General features: G+C 34.3%; 1 long non-coding RNA gene across 1 annotated transcript; it reads right to left on the bottom strand.

The window, feature by feature from the left end:
• Nucleotides 1-8,145: 8,145 nt before the first annotated feature.
• Nucleotides 8,146-11,059, bottom strand: LOC107793201 (uncharacterized). Its single transcript, XR_001649660.2, has 2 exons — nt 10,890-11,059; nt 8,146-9,998 (listed from the first exon to the last, which is right to left on the bottom strand). It is a non-coding gene; the product is annotated as an uncharacterized LOC107793201 (long non-coding RNA).
• Nucleotides 11,060-11,447: the final 388 nt, after the last annotated feature.

The raw sequence follows: 11,447 nt of genomic DNA, 5'->3' as shown, positions 1-11,447 counted from the left end.
TAATAGAACCTAAACTTCAGATTTTAACCATCAACAACTAACTACTTGCTCAACACAAATCAAACTTGAACTATGAACTGACAAAGCATAAACGAGACTAAAAACATAATTGAACTAAGTATTCAAACCAACTTGATTGAAATGAATTCGATTTTTGCAAACTAATTACTAAACAAACAACTAAATTCACAAACTAAATGCTCAAACCAGAACGAGCATCGTTAACAATCGGACAACGACTAACAACAAGTAAATAATTGACAAACTAAGTGAACGATTTAGCTAATACACTAAAGATCATGTTTAAATCAATAACAATCTAACAAACCACTAAACTAAATAGAGATAACTAATTAAATAAACCTAACTTGAAACTCTAAATAACAAGAAACAACCAAAACAAAAAAATCAAAAATCAGAAACTAATCTACTAATATAAAAAATCAGAAATTAATTAAAGAGATGACGATTATACCTAACGTGTATGCTTGAAGTTGTTCGAGCCACGAGAAGACGCCGGAGATGCTAAAAGGCGACTTCCCGACTAAACGCACGTTTCTTTCGGGTAGATGCTAGAACGAAATGAGTTTCAGCATCTCGCCAAAAGAAACGAGTGTCTTTGAGTCGAAAAATAGCTAAGATGGGGATTCGGTGCATTTTGGCGGCGGTAAGGCAGTGAAGCCGCGGCGAGCAGTGGGCAGCGGACCGGCGACGACAGGGATTTTGGGGGTGAAATGGGTAGGAAATGATAGGTCTCGTGGAGCTCTATCCATTCATGTATGTGTTGTAGGGTTGTATTGGCCAGAGCTTCGAGAATTTGAGCCAAAAAGTGGCGGCTAAAATTTCCTAGATCTAAAATTCAAAGAGTTTGAGGGGGTTTTGAAGGAATTGGTTTGGAGATATGGGAAGAGGAGGTTGTGGAGATTACATGATGTTAATTTGGAGGTGTTTGGAGGTGGTCAGCCGCCGGTGGGTGATTTCTGGCGGCGGCGGAGAGAAGAGAGAAAAGAGAGAAGAGAGAAGAGAGAAAGAGTTATGAGGGAATTTTTCAGATTTTTGAGGCTTTAAATACCTCTTGAGAGATCAAATATGGACCATTAGATCAAGGGCTGATCAATGGGTGAGATTTGATCTTGGGTCACTTAATGAAACGACGTAGTTTTGAGGCAAACCTACGTCGTTTTAGACCCTTTCAAGGGCAGCCCTTTATCTTGCACTTTTGGCCACTTTCTCTTTTAAATTTGGCCCAATTTCTTTCTTAATCCTACTTATTAAACTAAATTTACACAAACGAATAAATTAATTAAATAACTTATTAAAATGATCAATTAACTAGATTAAGTCACCAATTGAATAGTTAGTTAATTCCTAAAATGTACAAATAAAGAAAAAACTATTTTTTGGTATTTTTATGATAGGAAATATACAATCAAAGACACAAAAATTGGGAGAAATAAATAAAGTAACAAAATACTAATAATTTTAGGAGGTATTAAAACAATATAAAAATTAGGTTTTACAAGGTTATATTCTAAGGATTTTTATTGAAAAACTTATATTTGAAAGATTTATACTTGAAGTACTTACATTGGAAAGACGTATATTTGAGGGACTTGATTGATTGGTTGTATTTGTGTTTCTTATTCGTTTGAGCAATATTTATGATGTTCTTGTTGCCTTGTTGTTTACATCATTTATTTATTCTTGTTGCCATCATTGCCATTTATTCCTATTATTATTATTATATACTGCTACACTGCACAGGTTAATTGATTAGTGAGTTTCTTGATTGTACCTCGTTACTACTCCACTGAGGTTAGTCTTGATACTTTCTGGGTACCGACCTTGGTGTACTCATACTACACTTTTGTATATTTTTGTGCAGAGCTAGGTATTGGAGATATCGGACTCGGGCAGAGTTAGTGTGCTGATCGCGAAGATTCAAGGTAGAGTTGCTTGATTGTCGGAGTCCCTTGGAGTCTTTCCATTTTATTGTACTACTAATTATTATTCGAACAGTATTGTATATTCGATCCTTGAGATCATTTCATAAATTCAGTTAGAGTTCGTGACTCAGTATTACCAGTCTTGGTAGGTTTTTTAAAAAAAGTTCCGTTGTTGGTTTCGACACGTGTATTAAATTATATCTTTATCAAAAAAAGGGGGGCTTGAATTGTAATTGTATTCGGCTTACCTAGTCTTAGAGACTAAGTGTCATCACGACGCCTGTGATGGGATTTTGGGTCGTGACAAAGATTGGGATGCGAAGGCTCAAGAATGTGAATTGATGCTCTCATCAGGGGGAGTTAATACATGTTGTACTCTTTTTCCCTTACAAGATTTTGTCCCACTAGATTTTCCTTGCAAGGTTTTTAATAAGGCAACCAAAAGGCGTATTTCTAAACATGTGTACTCTTTTTCCTTCACTAAAAATGTTTCCCACTGGGTTTTATTTTAGTTAAAATTTTAACGAGGCACATTATCTGTTGAATAGACATTCAAGGGGGAGTGTTATAAATAGAATTATATTTAAGGTGAATGTCTATATTTTAGGGAGATTTTAGGGTTTGTTACTTGGTGGCTAAGTCACTCTTTCCCTATAAATAGAGGGGTTCTATTCCATTGTAATTCATCCCAAGTCAATAAGATTTCTCTCTCTTTCTTTGCAATATTCTTCTTTATTGTTTCATTACAAAAAGAAGTTAGTTTTCTTATATTTTAATTTTTTTTTTACCTTTTCCCTTTTTAATATTTGAATCTAGCTCTTGCATCTTCATTGGATAGTAAACATAAATGGTAAAAAAATGGCATAAATCGTGAGCATGGTAAAAATCAATCCCTTAAATCGTGGGATTGGGGAATAACTAGATATATCTATTAGGATGATATACGATTATAATTTTAAAAAATTAAAAAGAGATAAAAAGACTTGGATACTGAGTGAAAGAAAACTATCTGCGTAATACTTATGTTAATCAACTGCCCAAAATCTAAAATAATATTTTCAAAAAACACTTCCATAGATAACATGGACCACACCACATTAGCAACTGCTTTTCAATGAGACATGCTAACAACTTTGGAAAGTACCTAGGATTTCCTATGCCTAATGCCAAACCCACTAAGAAAGATTTTCAATTTGTTATAGATCGCATGAATACTAGACTAAAGGGTTGGAAAACTAAATTCCTAAATATTGCCGGTAGAACAACCCTTATTAAAGCAACTTTAGCAGCAATCCCCAATCATGTTATGTAAATATATGATCTCCCTAAAACAACCCTCAATAAAATAGACTCAATCCAAAGGAACTTCCTATGGACCGTCGCAAGGAATAGATTGCCCACTAAATACATGCTAGCAAAAAGGGGGATCTGCCATAATGACACATGTAGCATATGTAACATGGAGAGTGAGAACATAGAACATATCTTATTCAAATGCTCCTACTCTAGGTCTATATGAGCGCAAACTAAGGACCCGTTTGGCCATGAGTTTTGCCAAAATAAATTTGGAATTTATTTGGTAAACACATGTTTGGCCATAGATTTTGCTCACATTTTGGCAAAATCCCAAATCCAAAACCCCAAAATCACCTCAATTGCTGATTTTGGGCCAAAACATGACCGTTATATTTTTTAAAATTTTCAAATATTACCCTGAACTTTTATAGTTTGTAAAAGAGCCACATTTATTACGACCAACTAAACATTTGATGAATATGCTCCCTTATCAGCTCAATCCTTTGTGCATCTTACTTTTGCTTCTGATTTGTAGGCTAAATAATTTTCTAAATACTCATATCAGTTAACTTTTTCCTTTTAATTAGGAGCCGTAATTCTCTAATGGGATTTCATTGTAATTAATGATTTATATAGTTCATTATAAAAATGATAATTTTGTACCAAACTTATTTATGTTCACGACTATGGTTTGTGATAATGGTACTATTAGGTATTTGTGATAGTTTTTAGAACTTGTGGGGTATAAGTCATGTTTCATGTTTTTTCAAATAAAAAGTGAAATATGTTTTGAAAAATCATGTCCAAACACATTTTCATCTTCAAACCAAACTTCACCCAAATCAGATTTTTCAAAACAAATTTGGAAATCTATGACCAAACGCTAGCTAAGACTGCGCATAGCTACCCTCTGGACTCGAATGATGAAGACGCCATGTTCAATTGGCTAAAAAAATAACTTGCCTCAAGGAAACCCTTCAATAACCTTATCATGTGGTCTGACTTCCTCCCCTTTCTACTATGGTATATTTGGAGCTTCAGGAATGGAAAAATCTTCCAAGGAAACAAACTTCCTCCCACCATTAGCCAACCTATAAATAAAACTATTGAATTCATCTTTCTGGATAAAAACCTAGGTAGTAAATTCAATATGAGAATTCAGCATGCTACAAATATATACTTGGAAACATTGGCCTTCTCCATGGGGTCAAAATAGCACTAGAAAAGAATCTCCTTCCAATAGTAATTGAGACTGACTATTTAGAACTAACCAATCTTCTTATCTCTAACAATTGTTTCTATCAAAATTTGATTGACGATTACAGGTGCCTATTGCGGATGGAAAATGATCCTCCTCTAAAGCATGTTTTTAGAGAGGCTAATGGAGTAACGAATCTATTAGCTAAAGATGGATGTAATCTGGACGTTTGTGGACTTTTGCTTACTTATGTTTCCCCTCCCGCTTTTGTATCTCATGTACTAGAAAGAGACAGACTAGGCACTATGTTACCTAGACTGACCTCTCGTTGTAATAGTACTTAGTATGTTTCTCATTGAATCAAATCCTTTATTACCAAAAAAACTCGTATTTCCATGGAGTAAACCTGGGCCAATACTCTCTTCATTTAAAGCACGCTGAACAGGATTTTTAGTTTTCGTACTAGTAATTGAAAAATAATCAGCGTTTGCAAAGTCATTAAAAAATAGCACTATTTTACTGCAACACGGAAAGTTCTAGCATAATATACTGGAGATTAATGCACTTGTGTATGAACTTCCAGCATATTATGCTGGAACTCCATCACACGGAAAGTTCCAGCATAATATGCTGGAGATTGGAGTACCTGTGTATGAACTTCCAGTATATTATGCTAGAACTCCGGTATATTATGTTGGAAGTCCAGTATATTATGCTGGAAGTCCAGTATAATATGCTGGAACTCCAGTATATTACGCTGGAAGTTCACATGTAAAAAATTCGAACTCCAGTATATTATGCTAGAATATTGAACAGTGTTTTCGTTCAAATTTATCTTTACATGAAAAATGGCTAAATTTCGATTATTTTTGAAAATGTGGCTATTTTTCAATTACCACTTGTAAATCTGGCTATTTTTTAATTTCACCTGATTTTTTCCATCGCCAAAAGTTTGAAGCACCAAGAATTCTAACGATCACCAGAATTTTCAGTTACTATACTGGAAAATACTTGTGATGACCCAAAAGGTCATCTTTAAATTTAATAATTATTTCTGTGTTCTGAGACCTCAAATAGCACTATTCATCATTCCTCGACTTACGTGCGCAGTCCGTATAATTTTTCAAAAAGTTTTTATGTGAAAAATTTATTAAAATATGAAATAGAGCCTTAAAACTCAATTAAGTTGACTTTCGTCAACATATTTAGCAAACGGACCTTGATCAGTATTTTGACAGTTGCGGTAAGTCCGTCTCGTGATTTGGGACTTGAGCATATGGCCGGAATTTAATTTGGAGGTCTCAAGCTCATGTTATGGCCATTTAATGGAAACTAGTAATTTAAAGGCTAAAGATTTCCAAAAGTTTGACCACGGATTTGACTTTTTGATATCGGGGTCGGAATCCGATTTTGGAAATTTGAATAACTCTGTTATGTCATTTATGACTTGTGTGTTAAATTTGAAGTCATTGCGGATTCGTTTAATATGTTTTGGCACGAGTTTTGCAAATTGAAAAGTTTGAAAATCAAAAGTCCGAATCGAGGTATGAGTTGTAATTTCGGTGTTGTTTGATATGATTTGAGACCCCGAGTAAGTTCGTATGATGTTTTAGGACTTGGTGGTGTATTTGGTTGATGTTCCGTGGGCCTCGGGTGAGTTTCAGATGGTTAACGGGTTGAATTTTGGACTTGGAACTTTGGTGAAATTTTTCTGATACACTGTCTGGTTTCCTTCTTCGCGTTCGCGAAGAGGGGACCACATTCGCGAAGGGGTAAACGGCAGTGTTCATCGCGAACGCGTGGGAGTGTTTGCGTTCGCGTAGAAGGGCGAGGCCTGGCTGGGCACCTGGTGATAAGGCTTCACGTTCGCGAAGGCCAAGTTTGGCGAGGCATAGCGTTCGCGAGACTGCCCTCACGTTCGCGAAGAAGAAATCTGAGGCAGCACGAAATGTGCTTCGCGAACGCGAGGGTGCTATCGCGTTCGCGATGAAGAAATCCCTGGACAACAGAACTTAAGTTCTGGAAATGGGATTTCATCCCATTTTTCATTATTTAAGATTTTGAGCTCGGGTAAGGCGATTTTCACTGGAAAACATTGGGATTTGGGAATTTCGGACACGAATTCGCGAGGCAAAGGTTTATTGGATTCTTGAATTTGGTTGCAAAGCGAGGTAAGTGTCGTGGTTAACCTTGACTTGAGGGAGTAGGACTTATTTGTTTATTTGCTACGTGATTTAATGTGCGGGTACAACGTATATGTGAGGAGACGAGTACTTATGTGTTGTGGTTGAGTCAAAGCATGCGGGTGAAATTTGTTTATCGAGAATAATTGCCTATTTAATTAAGATATTCCTGCTTAAGTTTATTATTGATTATTTGATCATTATTCATGAAATAATTATTCATTTAATTATTGTTGAATATTTTGGAAGGTGAAGTCGGTATTCTAGTACTGAATTGATTGATAAGTGTATATCTCCGCATTTAAATACTCTTCCGAATTTATATTATTATTTTCATGGTAAGGAAAAGTATAAAAATACGAAGGGTGATACCGTGCCATTTTTATTATTTATAATATCATTGTCATGGTAAGGAAGAGTATAAAAGCACGAAGGGTGTTGTCGTGTCATTTTCAAAGAGTGTAAAAGCAAGAAGGGTGATATCATGCCAAAAGAGAGTTAAAGCACGAAGGGTAATTTCGTGCCAATTATTATTATTTGTTTATCAGTTTATGGGAGGAATGAGAGTAAAAGCACGAAGGGTAGTGTCCTGCCATTTTCATATCATCAGTTGCTCATTTTACTGTTGAGGAATTATTTGTCTGCTAAGTGATAATTCTCCTGCTTAAATTATTATATCAATCCTCTTTCGCATGTTCCCTCCCAAATTTATAAAGTGTTATTTATTATTTTATTGTTGCTTCGTATTTGTATATATTTGTACAGGTTATTTACGTACGTGTCCTGTCATAGCCTCGTCACTACTTCGTCGAGGTTAGGCTCGACACTTACGGAGTACATGGGGTCGGTTGTACTCATACTACACTCTGCACTTCTTGTACAGATTTTGGAGTTGGTCCCAGTAGCGTACCATAGACGTGCTCGGATTCAGCTACTCAGAGGAGGCTTGAGGTATAACTACACATCGTTCGCAGTTCTGAAGTCCCCTTCTATCTTATCTCAGCTGTGTATTATCTTTCAAACAGTTTGAATTTTATTCAGACCTTTATTTGTATTATTCTAATAGCTCGTGCACTTGTGACACCAGATTCGGGGATGTATTTTGATAATTCGGTATTTGTGATCTTCCGCACTTTATTGCAGCAATCGACTTCTATTTAATTTAATTTGCTTAAAATAGTTAAGATTATTTTAACGTTGACTTGCCTAGCAAGTGAAATGTTATGCGCCATCACGTTTCTGAAGGTGGGAATTTCGGGCCGTGACAATACTGGTGATCCATCAGAATTTGTGATAAATTTATGACGATTACCATAGCTGTTGTGTGCTTTAAAATTCTATCCAACGTGTTTTAAAATTTTGGCATATGGCTTTTTTCTTAAAACTAGATGACGCAAGCCAGTGCTTAGCACGGGCCCAACTGCACGTTACAATATAAAGCAATTTATTGTTATTTTTCTTAGAGAAATCAAATGTTCACTTAATGATAGCAGCCATTCCCTGTCATTTCCGTGCAATATCACGAAATTCACTTTTCTAATGCAATCAAATAAATTCCCATAATATCACTGCTAGTTAAACAGTAGAAACACCAGATAAAAATAAGGCAGGTCCCATAACAAACTCAAAATTCAAATGAAATTAGGGAAAGTGCGATCGCTTAAAACATATATTTGGATACTCCCAATAGTATTCATCTACTGAATTGGACAATGGCAAAGGTATTGTTGCAGCATGTGGAAGTTCATCACTCTTTGTAGGCGCTTTCTCATCTTATGCAGCTTTAGATTCATGCTAGAGATCATTGAGTAAACCATATCTATTTGAGATAGATTACTAATTTTTTTGCTTGAAGTGGTACAAAGATAGATTCCTTTTTATATAATTTAAAAGAATAGAATAAAAAGTTTTTTCCTGCACTGAAGATCTTCTGGTAGAAGGAAATTCATTTGATGAAAAAATAACTTATTTCTATGTGAAGCTTCAGATATATAAGGGAATTCATATAGCAATTGGATGGCGAAATCTTAAACTGAATAGATTCTCGTTCTTACAAATTAATCTGTCATGATAAGTTGAATCATGATCTTCCTTCACTATCTTACTAACACTATGTTGATACCACAAAAACTCCACAACAAAACAAAATGCAACTCTTGCATTTGTTCTATTTGTACGATATAAACCTTAAGTTTTCGAACTGCTAATCGGACCAATATAATTAAAGTAACCCGAAAGCATATCAAAATTCCTAAACACTCCCGACTTTATATGATGTCTCGGGGAGGATAAAACTTCTATAAATGGGGTAGGGCTCTAATTTGGATATGTTTAAGTGTTGACTAGGTTCTTACGGATTACACAAGGTAAATGAAAAGTATAAGATCTAGTTTAAGAGTGGTAAACTGAAAAGGGACCAAAAAATAGTCTACCCTTAAAACATAAACAAAACAAAAAATTGTTAAGTGAACTTATTTCAACTGCTAAGATTATTGAGTCTGTCATTGACACTTCTTAGTCTAGAAATAAATTTTTATCAGAGTCTGCTACTAATAGCGCTGCCTTGTATACTTATAAAGGCGACAGAGCAATACATCAATATGTCCAAGAAAGAAGTGGAGGTTGCCTTGTTTATCTTATGCGATTATCCAACTTTAGGTTATTGGAGGTTGTATTCAAGCATATTAACAATAGTTGGTATCTGTTATTGCATTGTAATTTCAAGCTCTTACTTATCGAAAAAACTTGTCTAATTAAATTAATTACCAACTGAAATGAGGCAGAAGCCTAGGCAAATGTACACATAATCACGATTAGACATAGTGTTATAGGTTATATTGAGAATAAAAAGTGGTATTATATAACCACTTTGAAGAATGAAGATGAGTCTCTTATGACATTAAAAGGACGATGAAATACCACTTGAATCATTGACAATAGAATATTCAAAGAGAGGACGTTCTAGATGCCTCACATTGTATTAATTTCATCCCAGGATTGTGATCTTAATAATGCTTGAGGTGAAAGAGCTATTATGGCTCACAAATTTTTCATAAAGAAGTTTTGTTTATTGGTTATTTAAATCTAACACCATATACCAGATAGAGATAATGAAAAGCACAGGATTTCTCATTCAAAGCTTACACGACAAAGCAAACATAATTGACATAACTTATATCATGGTATTACTAATGCGAAGAGCATAAATTCTTTAACAGCCACAAAGAACACTTCATTCATTCCAATGACACATACAAAATAATAGTTATTGTCAATTACGTATAAAGTAATAGTTTATGCATTGACTGTGCTAAGTAAAATAGCATAAACTTACCTTTTTAGGTTGACGGTGCTTGTAACTATAATTCAGAGTTCCTGAAAATAATGACAACAAATAACTTTATTTTGTCAATAGTTTATATGTAATCATGAAAACAAAATTGCAATAACATGTTCAGATAAGAAGTTACAAAGCTAGGGGTAATAAATGGTCAAACTTAATCAATACAACTTAACAACTCAAAAAATATTGAATGCAGCAATATTTAATCTCTATACGACAAAGCACATACAGTCACCTTTTGTTTCGTTTTTACTAATTTATTGAACACTCTAAAAAAGTACACTACCCAGGAATATAATTATGTCACATTGGTCCATTTGATCGACAAATAATGAAGAGAAAATTAGATAATGAATTGACGACAACAGCCATTTCACTAAAAAGGTATTCTCTGTTATATATCTAAAGGCCTAAGCTCAGAGTTTCAAAAGAGGAACCCATACAAAATCTGGAAGAACAAAAGAAGCAGATATCAAATTCCAAAGTTAAATTTTTATAGGTAATCCTTGCACAGTAGCAGAAACACAAGTTTCCAAAACATATAATACACCCGAATAAGAAAGAAAAAAACTAAAAAATATGAGGAACCGCGATAATTTCAAGGAGCAGAAGAAGAACTATACTGAAAAATCTGCAAATTAATTTAAGTTGTTGTTTTGACATATTATATGCATAGATCATGCATCTAAAATGTGCTAAAATCGAGAAAAAATTTTAGCTGATGACATATTAAACAAATTACCAACTTGAAAATTCATATTAACTTCCAAGAACAAACCAGAAATCGGGAAGATCGAAGAGAACCGGAAGAAAAAAAGACATCCGCCACTAAAACTGGAAAAATAACATCAGCCGTGAATTTGGAAAAACTGAAGAGAATTAGAAGAAGATTTGGGTAAAAAATTACTAAAAGAAAAGCTTACATGTGATGACTATACCAGTTGAAAAGACGAAGAGAAGATTGTTGGAATAAGAGCACTCTTGCGTCTGATTTTTGGAATGATAAAGATACTTCTAGAGCTAACCTAAATAAACACCATAAAAGTCATTATTTTAATTAGAGTATCTAAATTACTTTTTTACTCTTGGTCAACCTCTTTGGATCTTCTATATAATAGAACTAGATACAACATCGTAGTCAATGTTTTTTTCATAATTCGCCTCAGATAATAAAATTAAAGAACAGAAATCCAAGCAACTTATCCATGTGCTAGGCGACGATAATTTGGATAAAATGTGCATCTATTTAGTGAACTGACTAAATAAGATGCCATCCCTTTAAAACAAAAAGACAAAAAAAGCACACCAGCAAGAATTCACATGAACAAATCAACGCTCCGCAGACTTCTAGATTAGCGAGATGATTTTGGTGCTACAAAGGTCTAGTTGTTTCAATGATACATATACAACTTGATAATAATAGCATCTGGAAATAAGTATCACATCATTTAATATAGTAGAGAAACAAAAGAATATCCTAT

Source organism: Nicotiana tabacum, chromosome 13, assembly GCF_000715075.1.
Source record: "Nicotiana tabacum cultivar K326 chromosome 13, ASM71507v2, whole genome shotgun sequence".
Taxonomy (NCBI): Eukaryota; Viridiplantae; Streptophyta; class Magnoliopsida; order Solanales; family Solanaceae; genus Nicotiana; species Nicotiana tabacum.
This window is presented reverse-complemented; position numbering and strand designations above follow the sequence as displayed.